Here is a 27,185-nt window from a genome sequence, read left to right on the forward strand (position 1 = left end):
CTTGTTTCCTGAATCCCATATCTTTGTCTTTCTTGGTTTTATCGGAGCACATTCTCTAATAGCTTTCTGGAAAAGAGATCATGGGAGGTAAATTTTAAGAGCTTATATTTCTGAAAATGTCTTTATTCTATTCTCATACTTGACTAATAGTTTGGTTGGGTATAGAATTTTAAATTCCTTAGAATTTTAAAGGCATTTTTTCCATTATCTTCCAACTTCCAGGGATGCTGGTAGAAGCAATGTATATTATTATTTTCAATAGAGATGAGGTCTTGCTTTGTTACCCAGGCTGGTCTTGAACTCCTGGGCTCAAGCAATCTTCCCACCTTGGCCTCCCAAAGTGCTGGGATTACCGGTGTGAGCCACCATGTCCAGACCTGGCTGCTAGTGTTTTGGGAAAAGGGAGCCAGAGATTGCAACATTTAGTATGTTAGGTTTTACTAATTCTCATTTTTAAGTCTGGGGCGTCTCCCTTTTACTTTACCCTCCCCCCCACCCCCCCAACCACATTAGCTCTGCCAGATGTACTTAAACCCCTGTGGTTTGACTGCTGTAGAGAGTAAATGCATCTTCTGTTAGGAAGTCATATTTGTCTTGTTGTATGAGGTAGGAGAGATCAGGGTTAAAATTCCACTTACTTTAAAAGACTGTCAAGTCTTCTTCTTTTCAGTCTCATCCACAACCCTGTCTTCTGAAGTACCCATTGCCTCCAATTCCTTTGTCTTTCCACAAATCTGCAATGGGAACTGGTTTTCATCTTTTGGACATAGATGCTTACATTTCAGCTTTCTTTTGGACTCCTAAGTCAATTCCCTTTTCTGTTTCAAGATTTTATCTTTTGTACGCTGGCATATATTATATTTTCTAGTTTATGTGTATGTTTGCCATTTTTCCTCTTTGCAATCCTTGTAGCAGGGTTTGAGGAGGGAGTGGAAATACGTTTTTGTTCTTTATATTTAAATGACAGTCTCTCTTATGTCTCCCTTTTTTTCCATTTTAAATGACAGTCTGAGGGCGAGTATGTGAATCTCATTCTTTTAGCTTCATGCTCAAGGACATTATAAAGAGTATCATTTTCATTTAAAAGACATGGTCACTGAGACTTCATGAACAGCCTGGTCATATAGTACAATTCAGTATGAGTTAATTGTTACCCAAGAAGGCCCAGAGGTAAGAAAGTACAGGATAGGAGGAGAGCATGATACTTAACATTCTTTGGATGATTCAAATAAATACATAGAACATGAGGACACAAATAGGAAGGGCAAGTTTTGGCCTTTAACCAGTCTGAGAGAAAGAAGAAACAAATTGAATAAGCATGTCATCAAGAAGATTTTTTTTCTCCTTTTCAATGTTTTTCCCTCAATGCCTATTTGAATGCTGGATGAAAAAAAAATGTTAAATAAGCAAATGCATTCATGCTGCTATTTTAGTATACATCAATTTTGAATCTAGGATTTATGACTTGCTTACTTCAAAAGGGTAGAAGTAGTTTAATATGTTAAATAATACAAAATGAACCATGAGCTGAATATCTTCTATTTGCCCCTCTAGATGACTCATCTAGTCTTCTTTACTCTGCTTTCTGCTCTGGGAGACTGACTTAGATCCAAGTTTGTTGTTGTTGTTGTTGTTGTTGTTTGAGACGAAGTTTCGCTTTTATTGCCCAGGCTGTAGTAAAATGGTGTGATCTCGGCTCACTACAACCTCCGCCTTCCAGTTTCAAGCAATTATCCTGCCTCGGCCCCCCAAGTAGCTGAGATTACAGGCATGCACAACCATGCCTGGCTAATTTTGTATTTTTAGTAGAGACAGGGTTTCACCATGTTGGTCAGGCTGGTCTCAAACTCCTGACCTCAGGTGATCTGCCTACCTTGGCCTCTCAAAGTGCTGGGATTACAGGCATGAGCCACCGCACCTGGACTGGATAAGTTCTTATACCAGCTGTTTTTTGTTGTTGTTGTTTGTTGTTGTTGTTGTTGTTGTTGTTGGATCCAACCTAAGGAAAGCTGCAACAGGAGATTCAAGAAAGAAGGGGAAATGAACAAGGTATTTCTTCCTCTGACTCCCTCCTTGCAGTATCTTCTCCAGCTGCCTTTCTCCCTCTCCAAAGGAGATTGCTCTTTCAAGGCTCCCCATTTACACGACACTCTCCCTATAGCCTACTCACCCCTTCTTATCATGCAAATAGCATCTCCTCTTGCTTTGTAATTTTGTTGGGAAATACGGCTGGGGCTACACCTGAACTTTCAAACAGGATGTAAAATGTCGACATTCTGAATGGTTGTAAACAACTTGGGCTATGTGCCTTTGGGACTGATGTACTACAGGTTGGAGAGAGGACTGGTTTTCTTTTTTCTTTCTTTCCTTTTTTTTTTTTTTTTGAGACTAAGTTCCCCTCTTGTTGGCCAGGCTGGACTGCAGTGGCACAATCTCAGCTCACTGCAACCTCCGCCTTCTGGCTTCAAGCGATTCTCCTGCCTCAGCCTCCCCGGTAGCTGGGATTACAGGCGCCTGCCACCATGCCTGGCTAATTTTTGTATTTTTAGTAGAGACAGGGTTTCACCATGTTGGCCAGGCTGTTCTTGAACTCCTGACCTCGTGATCCGTCTGCCTCGGCCTCCCAAAGTGCTGGGATTACAGGCGTGAGCCACTGCGCCCTGCCGAAGACTGGTTTTTCTTGGGTTTTTTCTTGCCTCTGGGTCCATGACTGAGGGATCCAAGTTACCAATATGTGAATTTAGTGAGTGTTTTAATGACTCTTCTTTCACACCCTCATGCCTAACAACTAAACTAAATGGATATGCTTCTATTTTGTTGGCGTTGGCTGAGTACATATTTTGCAGATTGATTGATGTGAAAGGACTAAAAGAACAAAGAGAAGCCTCTATTCTTGAGGATGTATAGGATTCCAATGAGGAAGTCTTTCCACCTGTTTCTATATATGCCACCTTCTTAGGGGCTAAGAGGGGAGACTGAATCCACATTGATTCACATAAATTACATCATGTAGTCTGAGATTCTAACACAATATTGAAGCAAATCTACCTGTAAATTGGTCATTAGGCAAAGGCTTGTTAGAAATGTGAGACAGTAATACGGGATCACAAAAAGGTAAGGTTCAAGGCAGCTTAAGTGAGATCAACGTTAAAATTTTTATGGACTCACAAGTTATTTAAGTCAATTTTCAAAGTTAGCCTGTGCCATAAAAATGATGTCAAATTTCCTTTCTAGGCTATGCTATATCATAGTTGTTTTATTTAAATTAAATTTATTAAAAATTATATACTTGGTAATTATTAAAATCTAAAAACAAAATATTTAAGAGAAAAAAGTTAGCATTAAAATAGATTATTTTCATTCTAGAAATTGTAAGTTCAGTCACTGATAGAAATAATGATTTTTAGGGGTGATATTTTAAAGAACCGCTGATAGGAATACACCAGATAGCTGAGATATTTATTTTTGCATGGTTAACGTGCCTGATGATAGGATAGAAGACTGTATTTTTCCTGTCAATTTGTGAATATAAAACACTATGGACTAGTTACATAGATGTTGTTCACTAGAATATATCAGGCAAAGGTTTGGAATGTAGATACCAAGCACTGCAGGTAACAGGTGTGCTGGAATGTGTTAATTGATGGCCCTGCTAGTATAAATGCATGGTGAGAGATCATGATTATTGTACATTTCACATGGTGCTGCAGAGGGAATATAGGTTTAAATGCAACTGCAAAGATTCTGACATAGTGAAATGCTTGAAGAAAAAGTAAGCTTTTGGTACACTTGTTATCAAAAGAAAAGTAAGCTTTTTTGTGTACCTAAAGAACAAAGCACTATTTATGTGAAAGCAAAAGCTGATTGCTATTGATCATGTTGGTCAAAGTTCTATTAAGGAATGTGTCAGTTAACTGGAGGTTTTAACATCACAGCTGAGCTACTCTATCCATAAATTCATGATCATGCATGAGAAACCATGAGGGAGTAGCTGCTGCAAAGCTCGGAAGATGATGTGACAAGAGACCAAATTTCATCAACAACACCCTGAGAGGAGCCAGTCGGCCAAAGGGAACAGCAGGGGAAACCCCTACCACTTAATGCAGAAAATGCTCATAACAGCTCCACCTCTACATTTGCCACATCTGCTGCAAAATACTTCATCAGGCTGAAAGACGAGGTGTGACTAAGGGGCAGCACCAACATGATCTACAACTGTGAGAGGTTCACAACTCATTGCTCTATGGAAGTACAGAAGACACATTTTTCGAACAAAACTTAACTGCTTTCTAACAACAAATACTAGGGTTATGCAGCTCAGTCACTATGGTTTTTAAATACCAAGAAGCTAGGAAAATAAGTACTAAAAGATAGTACTCAAAAAGAGACGAATGAATGAAATGCTAAGTAGGTTTGGTAAAATTTGGGGGAAAGGAGAAGCAGAAGAGTCTGGAAGGTACAGAAACTTATATTCAATAAGGTTAATCTGGTGCCTTTGTGAGAAATCTCTAAACTTTAATTGACTGATGTATCCTTATTACTTGCTGAGGAATGCTCCTTTTCTCCCCATCCTCAAACTATTAGAACAATAAAATAATTAAGCATTCATATTCTAAGCCATTTTGATTTTATGGATTAAAATCTTTTTACAGAAAAATTCATATTCAGTTAATATTTATATTCATTTTTCATTTCAGCTTTTAGCTTTTTAATTCATTCAAGCATAATTTTATGCATTGAGCTGAATGCCTTTTATCAAACTCTTAAGGAAACAAAGTTTTACAAATAAACCCCACGCTGTAAACAGTAAAATCCAGAGTCTTAAAAGTTTCAGAATAACAATAATAGTTGTGCCAAATCCCTTTTGGCTTCAGTGAGCACGGCACCAGGTTCAAGAGGCTGAAGAAGAAACCTAGAGCCAGGAAATGAGACATGGGGTTTTATTTTTACATACACCAAAGAGAGCCCAGTGGCGGCCCGCTTGGCAGGAGAACAGCAACTTCTTGCAAAAGGCATGCAGTTTATATAGCATTTTCACTTAACACTCTTTCCCTAACAACTTCCACCTGGCAACCTTTATTTAATGCAAAATTCAGGGCCTTGAGCTTCTATATGGCCAGTGTTCCATGGGGAAATGAGGGGTGGAGGGCTGTATGGCTCTTCATAGATAAGGAATGGATCTGCAGGTTTGCCACTTCTGGATTCCCTTAGCTCAGAACTCCGAACGTACATTCAGGTGCATCTGCTATACAGGGTCATTCTCAGGGTATGCCCAAGTCAAGTTATCACTGTCAGGTGTGTCTACCATGCAACAGTTTATCATTCTTCCTTTCCTTGCCTGGTGGTTGTCACACTATTGTATTAATCAATCAGTAAACATTTACTGAATATCAAATGGTCCCCAAAGAGGGGGGAACACACACACAAAGTAGATACCATAGTTCCTGCTCCTAAGGTATTTATAGTTGGAAGTGCTTAAATTATTGTATATATAATAAAGCAAGGAGCAGTTAAATATTGAACAGCTAAGAATTGGCTAAAAGTGCCATAGGAACACAAAGGAGAGACATATTACTATTGACTTAAACTAGTGGAAGAAGTTTTTACGGAGAGAAGACCTGAGCTGGACCCGGAAGGATGGGTAGGAGGGAGAGGCAGGGTCATATAAATGGGATGGGTCAGCAGGAACACAGGCATGGAAGCTGGAAGAAAAACAATGCTGACGCTTGCTACTTACTTCCCCCATTAGAAGCCAAAGTGAGGTGTGACTCTCACAACAAGTAACCGACTGAAAGTACCAGGCTATTAATACATGAGGAGAAATGCTGCTTCAGTAAATAGATAGGTGGCGTTATTGTTTGGAGACTAATTTGAGTATTTATGTTTTGTGCCTGCAACAGGTGTGCTGAAGATACTTAATTAGTGATTAAAGAAGCTCCCATCAGTGTGGGAATAATGCTGCAATGAATATAGAAGTGCATACATCTCTTGAACATACTAATTTCATTTCTTTTTGATATATACCTAGTGGTGCAATTAATTGCTGAATCATATTGTAGCTGTATTTTTAATGTTTTGAGGAACCTCCACACCATTTTCCATAAAGGCTGTACCAATTTATATTCTCATCAACAGTGCACAAGCCTTCATTTTTGTCCACATCCTCACCAACATTTGTTATTTTTTGTCTTTTTGATGATAGCCATTCTAACAAGTGTGAGGTGATATCTCATTGTGGTTTTGCTTTGTATTTCCCTGATGAGATAGTTTTCTTAGTTTCTTTTTCAGATAGTTCATTGGGAGTGTATAGAAATGCCACTGATTTTTGCATGCTGATTATATATCATGCAACTTTGCTAAATATGCTTCTTAGTGCTAACCATTTTTTGGTACATACTACCATCTGAATGTGTCCGCCAAATCATATGTTGAAACTTAATTGCCAATGTGGTAATATTAAGAGATGGGCCTTTAGGAGATGATTAGGTCATAAGAGTGAAGCCCTCATAAAGGGAATTAGTGACTTTATAAGAGTTTAAAGGGAGCATGCTAATCTTTTTTGATATTCCACCTGCTGCCATGTGAGGACACAGCAGCAAAGTGTTATCTTGGAGAGCAGGAGCAAGTCTTCACCAGATACCTAATCTTCTGGTACTACGATCGTGGACTCTCCAGCCTCCAGAACTATAAGAAATAAATTTTGACTCGACATGGTGGCTCACACCTGTAATCCCAGCACTTTGCGAGGCAAGACGGGCAGATCACCTGAAGTCGGGAGTTCGAGACCAGCCTGACCAACATGGAGAAACCCCGGCTCTATTAAAAATACAAAATTAGCCAGGTGTGGTGGTGCATGGCTGTAATCCCAGCTACTAAGGAAGCTGAGGCAGGAGAATTGCTTAAACCTGGGAGGTAGAGGTTGCAGTGAGCCGAGACCGTGCCATTGCACTCATGCTCCAGCCTGGGCAACAAGAGTGAAACTCTGACTCAAAAAATAAAAAGAAATAAAAAAAAGAAATTTCTATTATTTATCAATTACCCAGTTAGTCATATTTTGTTATAGCAGCAGGAAAAGATGGATATATTGGAGACTTTAGGGTTTTCCATATATAAGATTATGTCATTGGCAAACAGAGTTAATTTTTCTTCTGTTCTGATTTGGGTGCCTTTTATTTCTTTTTCTTGCCTAATTGCTCTGCCTAGGACTTATAGCTCTGTATCAAATAGAAGTGACAAGAGTGGACGTGCTTGTCTTGTTCCTGATCTTAGAGGAAAAGCCTTCAGCTTTCCATCATTGAATATGATGGCAGCTCTGAGCTTGTCACATATGGTATTTATTATGTTGAGGTGCAATCCTTCTATACCTAATTTGTTGAGAGGTTTTTTTTAATCATAAAAGGATGTTGAGTTTAGTCAACCCCATCTATTTAGATAATAATATGATTTTTGTCCTTCATTGTGTTAATGTGGTATATCACACTTACTGATCTATGTATCACACTTGCATCCTGGGGATAAATCCCACTTGATCATGGTGTATGATACTTTTAATGTACTGTTGAAATTGTTTTGCTAGTATTTTGTTGAGTGGCTTTTAGGATGATGTTTGCAATGATGTTCATCATTAATATTGGAGTTTTATTTTATTTTATTTTATTTTTAGACAGAGTCTCGCTCTTTCACTAGGCTGGAGTGCAGTGGCGTGATCTCGGCTCACTGCAAACTCCACCTCGCAGATACAAGCAATTCCCCTGCTTCAGCCTCCCGAGTAGCTGGGATTGCAAGCGTATGCCACCATGCCCAGTTAATTTTTATACTTTCAGTAGAGACGGGGTTTCGCCATGTTGGCCAGGATGGTCTCGATCTCTTGACCTCGTGATCTGCCCGCCTCAGACTCTGAAAGTGCTGGGATTACAGGCATGAGCCACCGCACCCAGCTATAATTTTATTTTCTTAAAACGTCCGAAGTCTGGCTTTGGTATCAGGATAAATTCTCGTCTCATAAAATGAGTTTAAAGGTGTTCCCTCCTCAATTTTTTGGAATAGTTTGAGAATGATTGACATTAATTTTTTTTTATTATACTTTAAGTTTTAGGGTACATGTGCACAATGTGCAGGTTAGTTACATATGTATACATGTGCCATGCTGGTGCGCTGCACCCACTAACTCGTCCTCTAGCATTAGGTATATCTCCCAATGCTATCCCTACCCCCTCCCCCCACCCCACAACAGTCCCCAGAGTGTGATGTTCCCCTTCCTGTGTCCATGTGTTCTTACAGTTCAATTCCCACCTATGAGTGAGAATATGCGGTGTTTGGTTTTTTGTTCTTGGGATAGTTTACTGAGAATGATGGTTTCCAATTTCATCCATGTCCCTACAAAGGACATGAACTCATCATTTTTTAGGTTGCATAGTATTCCATGGTGTACATATGCCACATTTTCTTAATCCAGTCTATCATTGTTGGACATTTGGGTTGGTTCCAAGTCTTTGCTATTGTGATAATGCCGCAATAAACATACGTGTGCATGTGTCTTTATAGCAGCATGATTTATAGTCCTTTGGGTATATACCCAGTAATGGGATGGCTGGGTCAAATGGTATGTCTAGTTCTAGATCCCGGAGGAATCGCCACACTGACTTCCACCATGGTTGAACTAGTTTACAGTCCCACCAACAGTGTAAAAGTGTTCCTATTTCTCCACATCCTCTCCAGCACCTGTTGTTTCCTGACTTTTTAATGATTGCCATTCTAACTGGTGTGAGATGGTATCTCATTGTGGTTTTGATTTGCATTTCTCTGATGGCCAGTGATGGTGAGCATTTTTTCATGTGTTTTTTGGCTGCATAAATGTCTTCTTTTGAGAAGTGTCTGTTCATGTCCTTTGCCCACTTTTTGATGGGGTTGTTTGTTTTTTTCTTATAAATTTGTTTGAGTTCATTGTAGATTCTGGATATTAGCCCTTTGTCAGATGAGTAGGTTGCAAAAATTTTCTCCCATTTTGTAGGTTGCCTGTTCACTCTGATGGTAGTTTCTTTTGCTGTGCAGAAGCTCTTTAGTTTAATTAGATCCCATTTGTCAATTTTGGCTTTTGTTGCCATTGCTTTTGGTGTCTTAGACATGAAGTCCTTGCCCATGCCTATGTCCTGAATGGTAATGCCTAGGTTTTCTTCTAGGGTTTTTATGGTTTTAGGTCTAATGTTTAAGTCTTTAATCCATCTTGAATTGATTTTTGTGTAAGGTGTAAGGAAGGTATCCAGTTTCAGCTTTCTACATATGGCTAGCCAGTTTTCCCAGCACCATTTATTAAACAGGGAATCCTTTCCCCATTGCTTGTTTTTCTCAGGTTTGTCAAAGATCAGATAGTTGTAGATATGCAGCCTTATTTCTGAGGGCTCTGTTCTGTTCCATTGATCTATATCTCTGTTTTGGTACCAGTACCATGCTGTTTTGGTTACGGTAGCCTTTTAGTATAGTTTGAAGTCAGGTAGTGTGATGCCTCCAGCTTTGTTCTTTTGGCTTAGGATTGACTTGGCAATGCGGGCTCTTTTTTGGTTCCATAGGAACTTTAAAGTAGTTTTTTCCAATTCTGTGAAGAAAGTCATTGGTAGCTTGATGGGGATGGCATTGAATCTATAAATTACCTTGGGCAGTATGGCCATTTTCACAATATTGATTCTTCCTACCCATGAGCATGGAATGTTCTTCCATTTGTTTGTATCCTCTTTTATTTCGTTGAGCAGTGGTTTGTAGTTCTCCTTGAAGAGGTCCTTCACATCCCTTGTAAGTTGGATTCCTAGGTATTTTATTCTCTTTGAAGCAATTGTGAATGGGAGTTCACTCATGATTTGGCTCTCTGTTTGTCTGTTGTTGGTGTATAAGAATGCTTGTGATTTTTGTACATTGATTTTGTATCCTGAGACTTTGCTGAAGTTGCTTATCAGCTTCAGGAGATTTTGGGCTGAGACAATGGGGTTTTCTATATATACAATCATGTCGTCTGCAAACAGGGACAATTTGACTTCCTCTTTTCCTAATTGAATACCCTTTATTTCCTTTTCCTGCCTAATTGCCCTGGTCAGAACTTCCAACACTATGTTGAATAGGAGTGGTGAGAGAGGGCATCCCTGTCTTGTGCCAGTTTTCAAAGGGAATGCTTCCAGTTTTTGTCCATTCAGTATGATATTGGCTGTGGGTTTGTCATAGATAGCTCTTATTATTTTGAGATACGTCCCATCAATACCTAATTTATTGAGAGTTTTTAGCATGAATGGTTGTTGAATTTTGTCAAAGGCCTTTTCTGCATCTATTGAGATAATCATGTGGTTTTTGTCTTTGGTTCTGTTTATATGATGGATTACATTGATTGATTGCATATATTGAACCAGCCTTGCATCCCAGGGATGAAGCCCACTTGATCATGGTGGATAAGCTTTTTGATGTGCTGCTGGATTCGGTTTGCCAGTATTTTATTGAGGATTTTTGCATCAATGTTCATCAAGGATATTGGTCTAAAATTCTGTTTTTTGGTTGTGTCTCTGCCCGGCTTTGGTATCAGGATGATGCTGGCCTCATAAAATGAGTTAGGGAGGATTCCCTCTTTTTCTATTGATTGGAATAGTTTCAGAAGGAATGGTACCAGTTCCTCCTTGTACCTCTGGTAGAATTCGACTGTGAATCCATCTGGTCCTGGACTCTTTTTGGTTGGTAAGCTATTGATTATTGCCACAATTTCAGCTCCTGTTATTGGTCTATTCAGAGATTCAACTTCTTCCTGGTTTAGTCTTGGGAGGGTGTATGTGTTGAGGAATTTATCCATTTCTTCTAGATTTTCTAGTTTATTTGCGTAGAGGTGTTTGTAGTATTCTCTGATGGTAGTGTGTATTTCTGTGGGATAAGTGGTGATATCCCCTTTATCATTTTTTATTGCGTCTATTTGATTCTTCTTTTTTTCTTTATTAGTCTTGCTAGTGGTCTATCAATTTTGTTGCTCCTTTCAAAAAACCAGCTCCTGGATTTGTTAATTTTTTGAAGGGTTTTTTGTGTCTCTATTTCCTTCAGTTCTGCTCTGATTTTAGTTATTTCTTGCCTTCTGCTAGCTTTTGAAAGTGTTTGCTCTTGCTTTTCTAGTTCTTTTAATTGCGATGTTAGGGTTTCAATTTTGGATCTTTCCTGCTTTCTCTTGTGGGCATTTAGTGCTATAAATTTCCCTCTACACACTGCTTTGAATGCGTCCCAGAGATTCTGGTATGTTGTGTCTTTGTTCTCATTGGTTTCAAAGAACATCTTTATTTCTGCCTTCATTTTGTTATGTACCCAGTAGTCATTCAGAATCAGGTTGTTCAGTTTCCATGTAGTTGGGTGGTTTTGAGTGAGATTCTTAATCCTGAGTTCTAGTTTGATTGTGCTGTGGTCTGAGAGATAGTTTGTTATAATTTCTGTTCTTTTACATTTGCTGAGGAGTGCTTTACTTGCAACTATGTGGTCAATTTTGGAGTAGGTGTGGTGTGGTGCTGAAAAAAATGTATATTGTGTTGATTTGGGGTGGAGAGTTCTGTAGATGTCTATTAGGTCTGCTTGGTGCAGACTTGAGTTCAATTCCTGGGTATCCTTGTTGACTTTCTGTCTCGTTGATCTGTCTAATGTTGACAGTGGGGTGTTAAAGTCTCCCATTATTAATGTGTGGGAGTCTGAGTCTCTTTGTAGGTCACTCAGGACTTGCTTTATGAATCTGTGTGCTCCTGTAGTGGGTGCATATATATTTAGGATAGTTAGCTCTTCTTGTTGAATTGATCCCTTTACCATTAAGTAATGGCCTTGTCTCTTTTGATCTTTGTTGGTTTAAAGTCTGTTTTATCAGAGACTAGGATTGCAACCCCTGCCTTTTTTTGTTTTCCATTTGCTTGGTAGATCTTCCTCCATCCTTTTATTTTGAGCCTATGTGTGTCTCTGCATGTGAGATGGGTTTCCTGAATACAGCACACTGATGGGTCTTGACTCTTTATCCAATTTGCCAGTCTGTGTCTTTTAATTGGAGCATTTAGTCCATTTACATTTAAAGTTAATATTGTTATGTGTGAATTTGATCCTGTCATTATGATGTTAGCTGGTTATTTCGCTCATTAGCTGATGTGGTTTCTTCCTAGTCTCAATGGTCTTTACATTTTGGCATGATTTTGCAGCGGCTGGTACCGGTTGTTCCTTTCCATGTTTAGCGCTTCCTTCAGGAGCTCTTTTACGGCAGGCCTGGTGGTGACAAAATCTCTCAGCATTTCCTTTTCTGTAAAGTATTTTATTTCTCCTTCACTTATGAAGCTTAGTTTGGCTGGATATGAAATTCTGGGTTTAAAATTCTTTTCTTTAAGAATGTTGAATATTGCCCCCCACTCTCTTTTGGCTTGTAGATTTTCTGCCGAGAGATCTGCTGTTAGTCTGATGGGCTTCCCTTTGAGGGTAACCCGACCTTTCTCTCTGGCTGCCCTTAACATTTTTTCCTTCATTTCAACTTTGGTGAATCTGACAATTATGTGTCTTGGTGTTGCTCTTCTCGAGGAGTATCTTTGTGGCGTTCTCTGTATTTCCTGAATCTGAATGTTGGCCTGCCTTGCTAGATTTGGGAAGTTCTCCTGGATAATATCCTGCAGAGTGTTTTCCAACTTGGTTCCATTCTCTCCATCACTTTCAGATACTCCAATCAGACGTAGATTTGGTCTTTTCACATAGTCCCATATTTCTTGGAGGCTTTGTTTGTTTCTTTTTATTCTTTTTTCTCTAAACTTCCCTTCTTGCTTCATTTCATTCATTTCATCTTCCATCGCTGATACCCTTTCTTCCAGTTGATCGCATCGGCTCCTGAGGCTTCTGCATTCTTCACGTAATTCTCGAGGCTTGGTTTTCAGCTCCATCAGCTCCTTTAAGCAGTTCTCTGTATTGGCTATTCTAGTTATACATTCTTCTAAATTTTTTTCAAAGTTTTCAACTTCTTTGCCTTTGGTTTGAATGTCCTCCCGTAGCTCAGAGTAATTTGATCATCTGAAGCCTTCTTCTCTCAGCTCGTCAAAGTCATTCTCCGTCCAGCTTTGTTCCATTGCTGGTGAGGAACTGCGTTCCTTTGGAGGAGGAGAGGCACTCTGCTTTTTAGAGTTTCCAGTTTTTCTGTGGTTTTATCTACTTTTGGTCTTTGATGATGGTGATGTACAGATGGGTTTTTGGTGTGGATGTCCTTTCTGTTCGTTAGTTTTCCTTCTAACACACAGGACCCCCCTGCAGCATGGCCGGGTGGACGTGTGAGGCGTCAGTCTGCCTCTGCTGGGGGGTGCCTCCCAGTTAGGCTGCTCGGGGGTCAGGGGTCAGGGACCCACTTGAAGAGGCAGTCTGCCCATTCTCAGATCTCCAGCTGCGTGCTGGGAGAACCACTGCTCTCTTCAAAGCTGTCAGACAGGGACATGTAAGTCTGCAGAGGTTACTGCTGTCTTTTTGTTTGTCTGTGCCCTGCTCCCAGAGGTGGAGCCTACAGAGGCAGGTAGGCCTCCTTGAGCTGTGGTGGGCTCCACCCAGTTGGAGCTTCCTGGCTGCTTTGTTTACCTAAGCAAGCCTGGGCAATGGCAGGCGCCCCTCCCCCAGCCTCGCTGCCGCCTTGCAGTTTGATCTCAGACTGCTGTGCTGGCAATGAGCGAGACTCCATGGGCGTAGGACCCTCCCTGCCAGGTGTGGGATATAGTCTCCTGGTGCGCCGTTTTTTAAGCCTGTCGGAAAAGCGCAGTATTTGGGTGGGAGTGACCCGATTTTCCAGGTGCCGTCTGTCACCACTTTCTTTGACTAGGAAAGGGAACTCCCTGACCCCTTGTGCTTCCCGAGTGAGGCAATGCCTCACCCTGCTTCGGCTCGCACACGGTGCACGCACCCACTGACCTGCGCCCACTGTCTGGCACTCCCTAGTGAGATGAACCTGGTACCTCAGATGGAAATGCAGAAATCACCCATCTTCTGCGTCGCTCAGGCTGGGAGCTGTAGACCAGCACTGTTCCTATTCGGCCACCTTGGCTCCTCCCCTCGAATTGCGACATTAATTTTTAATTGTTTGGTAGAATTCACAGGTAAAGCCATTAGGTACTGGGCTTTTCTTTGATAGCAGATTTTTTTAAATTATAAATTTAGTATCTTTGCTCATTGTTGATCTGTTTAGACTTTTATATCTTTCTGATTCAGTTTCAGTAGGTTGTAAGTTTTTAGGAATTTATCCATCTCATCTAGGTTATCCAATTTGGGGAAATATAATTATTCATAGTGGCCTCTTGTTACAGGATTCTTGGGGTGTCTCTTTGCCAGCCAGAAACCTCTGTGGGCAGTGGCACCTTTGCCCAAGTTTTGCTCAGGCCCACTGGGCTCATTCTTCACACTTGGCCTCGCAGGCCGCACTCAGCTTGTGCTGCTGGCCTGGATTCCATGCCTGCCAAACGTCAGCCAGGCACAGAGCAGCAAAGGTTATGTGAGTGAGCATGGGGTCCTGCCACTGCACACAGCCAGGCATGCCAGCTGCAGCAGCATAGGCAGCTCCAGGCAGCAGTATGGGCGCTGGCTCTCTGTGAGGCTGTGGCTGGACCAGGCGTACCACAAGCAGCTTCCATGGCTGACACTGGAGAATGCGATGGTGCCTGCAAGCTTGGAGACACCAGGAACCATGAAAATCTCTGTGAGCAGTGGCGCCTTTGCCCAAGCTTAGCTCAGGCCCACTGGGCTTGTTCTGCACACTTGGCCCTCTGTAGCTGGTTGTTCCATCGTCCCTTCTGGTCTAGCTGAGTCCAGGGCTTTTATGCGCCTCAGTGGGAGGAAGTGTGTGCTGATTGGTCCATGGGTGGCCATAGGTGGGCCCAGAAAAAGCAACACAAGTTGCCACTCTGGTCCACAGGACTGCCAGCCCAGCCCCTAGGCCTCAGGCCCTCCCTGGGTGGGGTTTCACTGGAGACTCATCCCTCTCTGCCCAGGAGCCTGTCTGCCTCCTGCCACCATTCATGTCACCCAGGCTGTTCATGCAAAGGAGTGCCTGCAGGCCAGCATTGAGCTGCTTTCAGCACCCTCTGGCCTCCCTCCCATGTTCATTGGTGCCCAAAGTCTGGAGGGAGCCAAGTAGAGGCCTGGCATGTTAGTACTGCCCTGAGTGTGCACACACCCAGCTGTGCTGTGACAGCACCCAGGCTCAGCCCCAACCTTGCTCTGAGATCAGAGTGGGCACTGGGAGTGGGGAGAAGGTAGGCAGTGGGAGCAGACACCTTCAAGCCTGCATTGGAAAGGGGAAGTCTTCCTGGGCCCCCAAGAGTGCAGAGATTCCTGGGTTCGCAGTTGCAACTTGGGCAGCTGCAACTGTGCCTGGGAGGGTGAGGCTTCTACTTGCTTGCAGCTCTGCTGGCTTCGTGGAGCATGGCACTGTCCCAGGACCTGCTCCACCTCAGGGCTCCTGGATACCTGCCCCTCCATGCCTGATCATGCTGCTCCTCCACCAGTGGGTGACTCAACCTGGCCCCATTGCAGTGGCTCCCTCACTGGTGGTCAACTTGGTCCATCCTCATCACAGTGGCTCCCAGGGGCAGGCTCCAGGGACTGCTTGCCTCCTCTCCACATTTTCCCTGCAGTGGTGGCAGGCAAAGTGAAGACAGTGTGGTATCCCTGGCCAACTCTGCACAAATGAACATGACACTCTCAGGGCTGGCCCCATGAGTCCTGGCTGCACTTCAGCCAGGTGCTCACAGGCTCTCAAGATGCAGTAAGGAGCAAAGTTGAGGCTGTGGCAGAGGCTTCAGGCCTGGGAGCAGGTCCTGCCCAGTCCTGCAAGGGTGGGGGCAGCACGGTTGGCTGCCTTGGGGACCTGGGGCACATGGGTCCCATCGCTGCCACTGCTGCTCCTCCCACCACCTTCTGTGCCTCCCTGCTGCAGCCAACATGATGCCAGCACTCTGGACAGCCCACCACTGCCATCATTATGATCCTTTATATTTCTGTGGTATTAGTTGCATATCTCCTCTTTCATTTATAATTTTATTTACTCGAGTCTCTTCCCTCTTTTTTTGTAAAATTATTCTAGCTAAACATTTGTCAATTTTATCTTTCAAAAAAGTAACTCAGTTTTATTTATATTTTCTTTTTTTTTTTTAGTCTCTATTCCTTTGATTTATGCGCTGATCTTTATTACTTCCTTTTTTCTACTAACTTTGGGAATCACTTATTCTTTTTTTATTCTCATGATATAATGTTAGGCTGTTTATTTTAAATCTTTCTTTTTCATACTGTGGGTGTTTATTGCTATAAACTTCCATCTTAGAACTGCTTTTACTGCATCCCATAAGTTTTAATATGTTGGGCTCATTTTCCTTTGTTTCAAGATTTTTAAAATTTCTTTTTACCCCATGCCAGGGCTCTCAGGCTGGCAACAGCTCTGGACTCCCTTGGGACAGAGTTCTCAGAGGGAGAGACAGGCCACCATTTTTGCTGTCCTACAGCTCTTGTCACTCTTGTTTCAGGCTCTGAAGGGTGCATGGTGATTAGGGACTGGCATGGACTCCCAGCACAACACAGCCACCCCTTGGAAAAGTGGTCGACTGTTCATAAAGGTCCCCATCCCCACTTCTCACTGGATGGGGCTGGGACTCCAGTACAACTACCCTGCCCCCACCTGAACATGTCAGTTGGAGGTGGCTTTGCATTTCTCTGAAGAGGAAATCCCAGAGTCAACTCACAACCCATCTGCCATTGCAGCTGCAGTGGTACTGCCCTAACTACCCTCAGGCTGGGGTAGGGACAAAGGGCCTAGTTGATAGGCTGGCACCTCCAGCACACCAAAGCTACCACATGGAGAGGAGTCCAGTCTCTCTTTCTTGTGAGTCCCCACCTCCAACTCTTCACCAGGCAGGGCCCACAACTTAGGACCGCAGATGAGTCACCCCACACATAGCTAAGAACACTTACTGGAAGTGGTTCTGAGATTCCCTGGGGATGGGCTCCCAGAGGCAACCAAAAGTCCCTCCTCTACAGCCACAGCAGCAGTTCTCCTCCTGCCCTTGGTCTGGGGAATAAACAAAGAGCCTTAGGGCTTTACCTGCACTTACAGCATGCCACAGTCACCATACTTAGAGGAATCTAGTCTCTCTTCCCTGTGAGCCCTCGACACCCAACTCCTCAATAAGTGGAGTCCCCAGCTCAGGCCAGCAGCTCAGCTGCCACTACCCCTGGCTGAACATTCTGAGTAGCAGCAGCTCTGCATTTCTCTGAAGTGGAGCTCCCAGAAGCCCCTCTGCCAGTGGTACTGCCCTTGCTGCCCTCAGACTGGGGAAGGAGCAAAGATCCTGAGTACTTTAACCATGCCTCCAGCAAGCCACAGTTACTCTAAGGAGAAGAGGCCAGTCTGTCTCCCCTGAGTCCCACCCACACCCCTGCTTATCATCAGGCAGGGATCCCCTGATTTGGGCTAATAGCACAGCTGCCCCATCTGAGACCAGTTGCACTGATTGATTGCAGCTCTTCATCTCTCTGGGGTGGAGCCCCAAGAGACAAGTGAAAGATCATCTGCCATAACCACTGCTAAGGTCCCTTCCCCTGCTGTTTCCAAGCTAGGAGGGAACCCCAGAACTGCAGTGTGCAGCCTTGGAGGGCTAACCCAAGATCTGCAGCCAGCACTCAAGTGGGAGAGGAACAGCAACTTCAGAGAATTGAGAGGGAGCATGGCCACAATCATGAGGAAATACAGACTGAGTAACAGCCTAACTACTGGCCATTATGCTTAAGTGCCACTTACTGGATCACAGCCCAAAACTTAAAAACTAAAAATACTTTGCTAATATAACCCCCCTGTTAAACCAAGGATAATAATTCAGCTACAAATAAAGACCTGACACAAAGCCTAGACTTTCTGAAAACATCCAGAAAAGAAGTCTACTGACTGTATTCAAATTTACACCATAGTTAAAGAAACATCAGCCCACACAGATGAGAAAAAACCAGTGCAAGAATTCTGGAAATTCAGAAAGCCAGAGTGTCTTCTTTCCTCCAAATGATTGCACTAGTTCCCCAGCAGGGGTTCTTAACTGCACTGAAATGACTGAAATGACAGAAACAGAATTCAGAATATGGATAGGAATGAAGATCATTGAGATTCAGGAGAATGTCAAAACCCAATCCAAGGAATCACAATAAAACCATACAGGAGCTGATAGACAAAATAACCATCATAAAAAAACGAAACTGATCTGATACAGCTGAAAAACACACTATACGAATTTCATAGTTTAATCACAATTATTAACAGCAAAATATACCAAGCAAGGGAAAGGATCTCAGAGCTTGAAGAATGACTCTCTGAAACAACTCAGTCATACAGAAATTAAAAAAATAAAAAGAATAAAAAGGAATGAACAAAATATCCAAGAAATATGGGATTATGGAAAGAGATATGACAGATTGGCATCCCTGAAAAAGATGGGGAGAAAGCAAGCAACTTGGAAACATATTTCAGGATGTCATCCATGAATAATTCCCCAACCTTGCTACAGAGGCCAACAGTCAAATTCAGAAAATGCAGAGAACACCTGCAAAATATTATCCAAGAAGACCATCCGCAAGACACATAATCATCAGATCCTCCAAGGTCAAAATGAAAGAAAAAAATGTTAAAGGCAGCTAGAGAGAAGGGACAAGTCATCTACAAAGGGAACCCCATTAGACTGGCAGTGGATCTTTCAGCAGAAACCCTACAACCCAGAAGGGATTGGGGACCTATATTCAGTGTTGTTAAGGAAAAAAGTTTCCAATCAAGAATTTCATATCCAGCCAAACTAAGCTTCATAACTGAAGAAGAAATAAGATCCTTTTCAGATAAACAAATGCTGAGGGAATTCATTACCATGAGACATGTATTAAAGAAGAGATCCCTAAAAGAACACTAAATATGGAAAGAAAAGACTGTTACTAGCAACTACAAAAACACAGGTATATAGACCAGTGACACTCTAAGGCAACCATACAAACAAAGCTGCATAATAACTATCTAACAACATGTCAGGATCAAACCCACACATATCAACACTGATCTTGAATGTGAATGGGCTAAATGCTCCAATTAAAAGACAGAGTGATGGGCACATGTTCTTAGGTTCTCCTGAGGGCTATTTCAGGGAAAAAAGAAAAGGCATAGCGTGGCAAGCTGGATAAAGAACCAGGACCCACTGGTATGCTGTCTTCAAGAGACCCATCTCACATGCAGTTACACACATAGGCTCAAATTAAAGGGATGGAGAAAAATCTATCAAGCAAATGGAAAACAGAAAAAAGCAAGGGTTGCAATCCAAATCTCAGACCAAACAGACTTTAAACCATGAAAGATCAAAAAAGACACAGAAGGACATTACATAATGATAAAGGGTTCAATTCAACAAGAAGACCTAACTATTCTAAATATATGCACCCCACACAGAAGAACCCGGATTCATAAAGCAGGCTCTTAGAGACCTATGAAGAAACTTAGTTTCCTAAGCAATAATAGTGGGAGATTTTAACATCCACTGACAGTATTAGACAGATAATTGAGTCAGAAAATTAACCAAGATATCCAGGACCTGAACTCAACACTTGACCAAATGGACCTAAAAGACATTTACAGAACTCTCCACCCCAAACCAACAGAATATACTTTCTTCTCATTGCCAAATGGCACATACTCTAAAATCAACCAGACTATCAGACATAAAACAATACTCATCAAATTAAAAAAATCCCAAATCATACCAACCACATTCTTGGACCATGGCAAAAAACAGAAATCAATACTGAGAAAATCACTCTAAACCATACCATTACATGGAAATTAAACAACCTGCACTTGAATGACTTTTGGATAAATAATGAATTAAGGCAGAAGACAAGAAATTCTTGGAAAATAATGAGAACAAAGATACAACATACCAGAATCTCTGGGACACAGCTAAGGCAGTGTTTGGAGGGAAGTTTACAGCACTAAATTCCCACATCAAAAAGTTATAAAGATCCCAAATTAACAACTAAACATCAAAACTGGAACAACTAGAGAAGCAAGAGCAAACCAAACCCAAAGCTAGCATAAGACAAGAAATAACCAAAAGCAAAGCTGAACTGAAGGAAATTAAGACAAAAAAATATACAAAAGATAAACAAATCTAGGAGTTGCTTTTTTGAAAAAATTAAGAAGATAGACAATTAGCTAGACTAATAAAGAAAAAAAGAGAAGACTCAAATAAACATAATTAGAAATGACAAAGAGAACATTACTACCAACCCCACAGAAATACAAATAACTGTCAGAGACCACTATGAAAACCTCTGTGCACACAAACTAGAAAATCTAGAAGAAATTGGTAAATTCCTGGACACATAAAACCTCCCAAGACTGATCCAGGAAGAAACTGAATTTGCAAACAGACCAATAAAGAGTTCAAAAACTAAATCAGTAATAAAACACATACCAAAAAATAGAAGTCCAGGAACAGATGAATTCACAGCTGAATTCTACCAGATATATAAAGAGGAGTTGGTACCATTCCTACTGAAACTATTCCAAAAAAATTGAGGAGGAAGGACTCCTCTCCAACCCATTCTACAAGGCCAGCATCATCCTGATGCCAAAACCAGAGAGAAAAGCAACAACAAAAATAAAAACATCCAGCCAATATCCTTGATGAACATTGATGCAAAATTCCTCAACAAAATATTAACAAATTGAATCCAGCAGCACATCCAAAAGGGAACCCACCATGATCAAGTAGGCTTTACCTCTGGGACGAAAGGCTGGTTCAATAGACACAAAACAATAAAAGTGATTCATCACATAAACAGAACTATAGACAAAAACCACATGATTATCTCAATAGATGCAGAAAAGACTTTTTATAAAATACAACATCCATTCATATTAAAAATCCTCAATAAACTAGGCATTCAAGGAATATACTTCAAACTGATAAGAGCCATCTATGACAAACCTGTAGCCAACATCATACTGAATGGGCAATAGCTGGAAGCATTCCCCTTGAAAACTGGCATAATACAAGGATGCCCACGGTCACCACTCCTGATCAACATGATATTGCAAGTCCTGGCCAGAGCAATCAGGCAAGAGAAAGAAATGAAAGGCATCCAAATGAGAAGAGAGGAATTCAAAACTATCCCTGTTTGTAGACTACATGATTCTGTATCTAGAAACCCCCATAGCCTCTGCACAAAATTTCCTTGAGCAATAAACAACTTCAGCAATGTTTCAGGGTACAAAATCAATGTACAAAAATTAGTACCATTTTTATACACTAATAACATCCAAGCTGAGAACCAAATCAGGAATGCAATTCAATTTACAGCTGCCACAAAAAGAATAAAAAAACTAGAAATACAGCTAACAGGGAGGTGACAAATTTTTACTGTCACCTGAGAATGAGGTGACAAAATGAGAATGAGAATTACAAAACACTGCTAAAAAAATTAACGATGACACAAACAAATAGAAAAACATTTTATGCTCATGGATAGGAAAAATCAATATCATTAAAATGGCCATACTGTCCAAAGCAATTTACAGATTTAATACTATTCCTATCAATTACATTCTTCACAGAATTAGAAGAAAACAACTGTAAAATTCATATGGAATGAAAAAAGAGCTCAAATAGCCAAGGCAATCCTAAGCAAAAAGAATAAAGCTGAAGGCATCATGCTACCTGACTTCAAATTTATACTACAGGGCTATAGTAACCAAAACAGCATGGTACTGCTACAAAAACAGACACATGGGCCAATGGAACAGAATAGAGGGCCCAGAAATAAGGCTGCATACCAACAAACACGTGATCTTCAACAAAGCTGACAAAAACAAGCAATGGAAAAGGACTCCCTATTAAATAATTGGTGCTGGGATAACGGGCTAGCCATATGCAGAAGATCAAGACTTGACCCCTTCCTTACACCATATACAAAAATCAACTTAAGATGGATTACGCCGGGCATAGTGGCTTACGCCTGTAATCCCGGCACTTTGGGAGGCTGAGGCGGGCGGATCACGAGATCAGGAGTTTGAGACCAGCCTGGCAACATAGTGAAACCCTGTCTCTACTAAAAATACAAAAAATTAGCCAGGTGTGGTGGCAGGCACCTGTAATCCCAGCTACTCTGGAGGCTGAGGCAGGAGAATCGCTTGCACCCCAGAGGCGGAGGTTGCAGTGAGCTGAGATCATGCCATTGCACTCCAGCCAGGGCAATAGTGCGAGTCTCTGTCTCAAAAAAAAAAAAAAAAAAGATGGGTTAAATACTTAAATATAAAAAAATGTAAAACTATAAAAACCCTGGAAGATAACCTAGGAAATACCATTCTGGACATAGGTACAGGGAAAGATTTCATGATGAAGATGCCAAAAGCAATTGCAACAAACAGAAAATTGACAAATGGGATCTAATTAAACTAAAGAGCTTCTGCACAGCAGAAGAAACTATCAACAGAGTAAATAGACAACCTACAGAATGGGAGAAAGTATTTGCCAACTATGCATCCAGCGAAGGTCTAATATCCAGAATCTATAAGGAACTTAAATATTACAAGCAAAAAAAAAAAAAAAAGAACCCACTAAAAGTGAGTAAAGAACATGAACAGACACTTTCCTCTGTCTCTGTCTCTTTCTCTGCCTCTGTCTCTGTCTGTCTCTCTCTCTTTTTTTTTTTTTTTTTTTTTTTTTTTTGAGACAAGCTCTTGCTCTGTTGCCCAGTCTGGAGTGCAGTGGTGCAATCTTGGCTCACTGAAATCTATATCTCCTGGGCTAAAGCCATTCTCCCATCTCAGCCTCCAAAGTAGCTGGGATCACATGCACATACCAACACACCAAGCTAATTTTTGTAATTTTGGTGGAGATGGAGTTTTGCCATGTTGCCCAGGCTCATCTCAAACTTCTGAGTTCGAACGATCCACCTGTCTCAGTCCCACAAAATGCTGGGATTATAGGTATAAGCCACTGTGCTTGGCCAACAGACACTTTTCAGAAGAAACCATATATGTGGCCAAGAAGCATATGAAAAAATGCTCAACATTACTAATTATTAGAGAAGTACAAATCAAAACCACAATGATATATCATCTCACACCAGTCAGAATGACTATTATTAAAAAGTAAAAGAAAAATTATAGATGCTGGCATGATTGCAGAGAAAAGGGAATGCTTATCAACTGGTGGTGGGAGTGTAAATTAGTTCAGCCATTGTGAATAACAGTTGCAAATCCTCAAAAAACTTAAAACAGAATTACCATTCTATCCGGCAATTCCACTACTGGGTATATACCCAAAATAATATGAATTGTTCTACTATAAAATACATGCATGCATAAGTTGATTGCAGCACTATTCACAACAGTGAATACATGGAATCAACCTAAATAACCATCAACAGTAGATTGTGTAAAGAAAATGTGTTACAAATACACCATGGAATACTACACAGTCATAAAAAAGAATGAGATAATGTCCTTTGAAGCAACATGGATGGAGCTGGAGGCCATTATCCTGGGAAAACTAACACAGGAACAGAAAACCAAATACTGCATCCTCTTACTTGTAAGTGGGAGCAATACAACAAGAACACATGGACACTAAGAGGGGAACAACAGACATTGGGGACTACTTGAGGGCAGAGGATTGGAGGACAGGGAAGATCAGGAAAAACACCTATTGGGTACTATGTTTATTACCTGGGTAGTGAAATAATTTGTATCCCACATCCCTGTAACATGCAATTTACCTATACAACAAACCTGCACATGTACCCCTAAACCTAAAATAAAAGTTAAAATAATAAATGAATAAATAAATAAATACAATTAAAATTTATTTTCATTTCCTCTTTGACTTTTCAGACATGTATTAATGGCCACATATTTGTAAATTTTCCAATTTTCTATGCTATTGATTTCTAGTTTTATATCATTGTGGTCAGAAAAGATATTTGATATGATTTCAATCTTCTCAAATTTGCTGAAACTTGTTTTGTAACCTATCATATGATTTATGCTACAGAATATTTCATGTGCACTTGAAATGAATGTGTATTCTGCTACTGTTGAATAGAATATTCTATATGTATCTGTTAGGTCTATTTGGTATACAGTGTTGTTCACATCCACTCTTTCCTTATTGATTTTTTATTTTTATTTTTTGGTATGGATGTTCTATCCATTGTTGAAAGTGAGATATTGAAATCCTTCACTACAACTATATTGCTCTTTGTTTCTCCCTTTAGTTCTGTTAATTACTATATATATATAGGTGTTCTGATATTGGGTACATATGTATTTACAATTGTTATGTTCTCTTAATGGATTGATTCCTTTATCATTATATAATGACCCTCTTTGTGTCTCATTACAGTTTTCTGCTTAAAATTTTTTTTTTTTTTTGAGACAGAGTTTCGCTCTTGTTGCCTAGACTGGAGTGCAATGGTGCAGTCTCAGCTCACTGCAACCTCCGCCTCCCAGGTTCAAGCAATTCTCCTGCCTCAGCCTCCCGAGTAGCTGGCATTACAGGCATGAGCCACTGCGCCCAGCCAAAGTCTATATTGTCAGGTATATTTATAGACACTCATGCTCTCTTTTGGTTATCATTTGCTTCAAGTATTCTCTTCCATTCCATCACTTTCAGTGTATATGTGTCCTTAAAGCTTAAGTGAGTCTTTTATAGGCAGCATATGGTCAGATATAGTTTTTAATAATCCATTCAGCAATTATGTATCTTCGATTAGATAATTTAATTCACTTATATTTAAAATAATTATTGATAGGTAAGAATTTGCTATTGGCATTTTTGTTAGTTGCTTTTGTATTGCTTTGTTGTTCTTTTCCTCCTCTTACTGTCTTCCTTTGCAATTTAATGATTTTCCCTAATGGTATGCTTTGATTCCTTTATATATGTCTTTTGTGTATCTACTACAGCTTTTTTCTTTGTGGTTACCATGAGGAGTACATAAATATCTCATAGTTTAAAGAAGTATATTTTAAGCTGATAAGAACATAATTTCTATTGCATGCAAAACTACACTTTTATAAATGACCAAAAAGTGTATGAGAAAGGGCTCAACATCACTAATCAATAGGGAAATACAAATCAAAACCAATATGAGGTGTCATCTCACACCTGTTAGGATGGCTGTTATCAAAAAGACAGAAGATTACAAGTATTGGTGAAAATGTGGAGAGAAGGGAATCCTTGTACACTATTGGGGGAGGGGAGATTTTACATTGGTATAGCCATTATGAAAAACAGTGTGAAGTTTCCTCAAAAAATAAAAATCGGCCGGGTGTGGTGGCTCACACCTGTAATCCCAGCACTTTGGGAGGCCAAGGCGGGCAGATCACGAGATCAGGAGATCAAGACCATCCTGGCTAACATGGTGAAACCCTGTCTCTACTAAAAATACAAAAAATTAGCCAGGCGTGGTGGCAGGCACCTGTAGTCCCACCTACTTGGGAGGCTGAGGCAGAAGAATGGCGTGAACCCGGGAGGTGGAGGTTGCAGTGAGCTGAGATCATGCCACTGCACTCCAGCCTGGGCGACAGAGTGAGACTTCATCTCAAAAAAAAAAAAAAAAAAAAAAAAACACTAAAAAAAAAAAAAAAATCAGAACTACCATATGATTTGACAATTCCACCACTGGGTATATGTTCAAAGAAAATGAAATCATTATGTCAAAGAGATGTCTGCACTTCTATGTTCATTCCAGCACTGTTCACAATAGCCAAGATACAGAATCAATCTATGTGTCCATCAGTGGGTGAATGGACAAAAAAAAATGTCAGCTGGGTGCGGTGGCTCATGCCTGTAATCCCAGCGTTGTGGGAGGCTGAGGTGGGCAGATCACTTGAGCTCAGGAGTTCAAGACCAGCCTGCGCAACATGGTGAAACCCCGTCTCTACAAAACAAATAAACAAACAAAAATCAGCCAGGTGCGTGCCTGTAGTCATAGTTACTCAGAAGATTGACATGGGAGGATCACTTGTTCCTGGGAGGCAGAGGTTGCAGTGAGCCAAGATCATGACACTGCATTCCAGCCTGGGCAACAGAGCCAGACTCTGTCTCAAAAAGAAAAAAAAAAAAAAGTCATGTATTTATATACAATGGGATATTATTTAGCTTTAAGGAATTTCTGCCATTTGAAATAACATGAATGAACCTGGAGCATATTATGTTAAAGCAAATAAACTAGACACAGAAAAACATACATTGCATGATCCCACATATATGTGGAATCTAAAAAATTTGAACTCATATAAACAGAGAGTAAAAGGATTGTTACCAAAGTTTGAAGTGTGGGAGAAATGGAGAAATGTTGCTTCAAGAGCACAAACTTTCCATCATAAGATGAATGAATTCCAGGGATTTAATATATATCATGGTGATTATAGTTAATAATACTGTGATGTATACTTTACATTTGCTAAGAGAAGAGATCTCAAGTATATATATCACACACACACAAACAAAACCAAATGTTTGAACTGATGGATATGTTATTTAGTGTGATTTTTGTGACTATTTTACAATGTATATGTATAATAAAGCACCATGCTATACAACTTAAAAGTTGCTGAGCTTCCTTAAAGCAATTAATTTGAATTCTTTGTCAGAGAGTTCATAAATTTTCATTTCTTTAGGATTGGTTACTCGTGCTTTAATTTGTTCCTTTGGTGGTGTCCTATTTCCTTGATTGTGCTTGATCTCTGTGGCTGTTAGTGTCTGCACATTTGAAGCAGAGATTTATTCCAGTCTTTGCATACTGACTTGGTTTGGGAAAAGCCCTTCACCAGTCAGCCTATGCAGAAATTCTTGGCAAGCTGTCTGGTATGGTTTGTGGGTAGGCTTACTGTTCATTCTTAGGCAGGATGGCCTAGTGCCTGGGTTAGCAGGTAGGTGGGCCTGGCACCAGGTCCATGGAGTTGGGCCTAGCACTTGAATTCACTGGGGTGGAACCTGTTGATTGAGTCCATGGGAGTGCACCTAGAGTCTAGGTCTGTGAATGCAGGCCGGGAGCCCATGTCTGTGTGACCTAGCCTGAAGCCTGGGTCTATAGGAGCTAACCTGGTGCTGGGGTGAGCCTTGAGCCTGAGTCCACAGGGGTCATTCAGGTACTGGGATTGGCCT

The sequence above is a fragment of the Pan paniscus genome, chromosome 1 (assembly GCF_029289425.2).
Source record: "Pan paniscus chromosome 1, NHGRI_mPanPan1-v2.0_pri, whole genome shotgun sequence".
Lineage (NCBI taxonomy): Eukaryota > Metazoa > Chordata > Mammalia > Primates > Hominidae > Pan > Pan paniscus.